This window comes from Triticum urartu, chromosome 3A (assembly GCF_056163025.1).
Source record: "Triticum urartu cultivar PI428250 chromosome 3A, HENAU_Tu73, whole genome shotgun sequence".
Lineage (NCBI taxonomy): Eukaryota > Viridiplantae > Streptophyta > Magnoliopsida > Poales > Poaceae > Triticum > Triticum urartu.
This window is the reverse complement of record NC_141875.1, coordinates 7329788-7333194: the sequence shown is the minus strand read 5'-3', so window position 1 is coordinate 7333194 and position 3407 is coordinate 7329788. Positions and strand designations below refer to the sequence as shown.

Here is a 3407-nt window from a genome sequence, read left to right as displayed (position 1 = left end):
CACACTAGAAATTGGGAGAACTTAAAAGTACTTGTGATTTCCGACTTGTGATAGACATTACTAGTCGGTACATCCAAATATCTTTAATTTTGTTCATTTCTCTCCTTTGTTGGAGCTTAGGAGCATTTTGGAAGATGCTATTAATTTCAACTGCAATGACTAGAAAAATATCTGCATTAGTTGATCTGAAAACAGACTTGCATTACATGAAAAAATTGAACATTCTAATAAATAAATTAAGTCCAGCTGCTGTAGAACAAGAAGGTTTGCAATATTGAAATACTTTGCAGGTAAAATTAACTCAAGATAAGGGGCTTCAGATTATAATAATTTTAGAAGATACAACAGACTTGTCATTTGCTTTACATAAGAATATCTCATGTCCTGCTTGTAATCTAATTGTCTATGTTGTCAAGATTTTGTCATTTCACCTGGGACCTGATACATGTGGAGCTAGAGGTGGAACCGATGAGACCACATTTCCAGCAGCGCTGAAATACACTTGATATGTTGCAACGAAGTTATGATCAATGTTGCTCTCTGCATTCATGGCACCTTCCAAGACCTTGACTACCTCAGACATTTTAGGCCTTCTTTTGCAATCAATCTACAAACACCACATTGCGAGCTTCATCATCTCAATTACATCCTGCTTATGTGACAGCATATTGTTACTCTTATTGTCAATCAATTCTACCAACCGATTAGTCTTCACCTTTTCCTCCAATTGGGTGATGAGATGGATGCTCTCTTCGGATCGAGAATTGTCGAGGTTCTTTCTTCCGCTGATGACTTCCATGACCACAACACCAAAGCTATAGACATCAGCCTTTTCCGTGATCTGTGATGTCAACCATTCAGGAGCTAAATATCCAGGTGTGCCTCTCATTTTGGTAAACACTTGACTCATATCCCTGTCAATGAGCTTGCATAGTCCAAAATCAGAAAGTTTAGCATTGAAGTCATCATCTAAGAGGATGTTTTGTGGTTTGATATCCAAATTGGCAATCTTTTTCATGCACTCCTCATGAAGATAAGCGAGACCCTTAGCTATGTGAGTGATAATCTTGCACCGCGTGCTCCAATTCAGGGGAGGTGAATCATTGTCATGTTGATGATAGATCCATCTATCCAAGGATCCTTTTGGCATGTACTCATATACCAAGAGCCTATGCGATTTCTCTGCACAGAAACCAATTAATCTGACCAAATTAATATGATGAATGCTGCCAATTGTTTGAACCTCTGCAGAAAATTCTTTTTTGCCCTGACCCGCTCGATCCAAACGTTTTACTGCAATCCTTTCATCACCAAATTGACCCTTGAAAACAGACCCAAATCCTCCTTCCCCGAGCTTGTCTGCGAATTGCTCGGTTGCTGCATTTAGCTGCTGAAATGTGAACCTCATTGGTGTTCCTTGTAGCTCCCCAAACTCTTCCTCCATCTCCATCTCATATTTTCGTTGTGTTCTTCGTTTACGTATAAAATAGGTGTCGAGGAACAAGATGCTAAGCAAAATGAAGCCAACTACAGGAGCTAAAATTGCTACAACTCTTCTTACAGAGGAGGATTTCACTTTCATGCTTGTTGTCCCAATAGGTTCAGGCAGAGCACTCAGGCCGTAGGTATTACCTTGGGCGGGGGCGCAGGCTGAGCACTTGGGGTCATAGGTGTTACCTTGGCCGGGGGTGCAGGCAAGGGCCTAGCAGCTGTAGGCGATATTGGGCGATAGCCCGTGGTACCACCGATAACGGTTCGATTGATCGTGGTACCACTGGCAATGGAGCCATGGAATGTACTCGCCGTGATGGTAGCAATAGGGAAGAGGAGGAGGAGGAGGAGGAGGAGAGGCCGGAGGTGGAGAGCCGACGACGTACTCACTGTTGCCATTTGTTCCTTTGTGTTATGATTTGTGATTCCACCCGTTAACTTGAATAAGAGTCTCAATGCAAACTTGGGATAGGGCTCCTGTGGCTGTGACAAACTTACACCTAACAGGCTGGAAGAGTGGTAGGGGATAGCAGGCAGGGACCGCATCTGTGTGTTGAATGATTCAACGGTCAGCATAAAACAGCCTAACATGCTCTATAATCTTGGTAGGGCCTGACTTAGCTTTGCCGGACTTGTTTGCTTGTTAGTCCCTTTCGAATTATTCTCTATGTTTTCAAGAAAGAAAAAAAGAGTTACATCAGTATAATGTGTAGTTTGATGATTTTGACTGTAAGGAATATGCAAACGCGACACGAAAATGCGGTCAGATCTTGCATAGGTGTTATCATATAAAGCACTCACATTTTTGGGCTTGTCTGATGGCGGTAAAGAAACATGTTTTTCGCTTCGGATCCTTCGCTATAAAAGACGGTTCTGTGATACGTTTCTAGGAGGACAAGTCGCTAGAAAAAGTCGTGTACCGCATAGTACATGATAAGAGTGATACTCTTGCGCACGTTCTCAGCTCTTTCCCACCGAATGTATCATTTAGGAGGGATTTGATTGGCCCCCGCCTTGTGTCATGGCAACATCTACTATCCCGTTTGGATTTGATTAACTTGACACAAGGGCAGGATGTGTTTCGCTGGAATCTAACTACATCGGGGTATTTCACAGTTGACTCTATGTATCGTGCACTATTGCACTTAGAGATTCCAATGGACAATAATAAACTAATATGGAAATCAAAGATGCCACTAAAAGTTATGATTTTCATGTGGTATCTTCGAAGAGGAGTTGTGCTAACTAAAGACAATCTTGCTAGACGCAACTGGCAAGGAAGCAAGAAGTGTAGTTTTTGTACTCATGGCGAGACAATCAAACACCTCTTCTTTCAATGGAAGTTTGCGCGTTCTACATGGTTCGTCATCCAAATAGCGTCCAATTTGTATCGCCGACAAGTGTTGCCAATATATATGGTCACTGGCTTGACGGAATACCAAATACGATTAGTACGCTAAGTCGGGTGGGAGCGTCTGCCTTACTATGGTCGCTTTGGCTATGTAAAATGATTGTGTTTTTAATGACAAAATATCCTCTCCTATGCAGGTTATTTACCATTGTACGCATTGGCTTCGTATGTGGTCTACACTGTACCGAACGGAGTACCAGTCATTGTTCAAGGTGGCATGTATGCGGTTGGAGCGGGTGGCCAGGGAGGTTTTTACCCAAGATGGGTGGCAGCATAATCTCCGGATCGGTCCACCTCCTTCGTCGATATAGGCATAGTTTTGGTCTCATATGGCTTTACCGTTGCCGAATTGTCGGGTTTTTTTACATACTTTGTCAGACAATTCTTTTTGTGGTTGTGTGCATCTTAGCTATGCAGAGGTCGGGTGTCGCTCATCATGATTTGTATCTGCTTCATGCTTCATTTTGAGATAATAAAAATGCCCTTTATTGAAAAAAAATCATAT

At 42.3% G+C, this 3407-nt stretch overlaps 1 pseudogene; it reads right to left on the bottom strand.

Annotated features, from left to right (window-relative positions):
* Positions 1-427: 427 nt before the first annotated feature.
* Positions 428-2138, bottom strand: LOC125547531 (G-type lectin S-receptor-like serine/threonine-protein kinase SD2-5; annotated as a pseudogene).
* Between the last annotated feature and the right edge of the window lie 1269 nt (positions 2139-3407).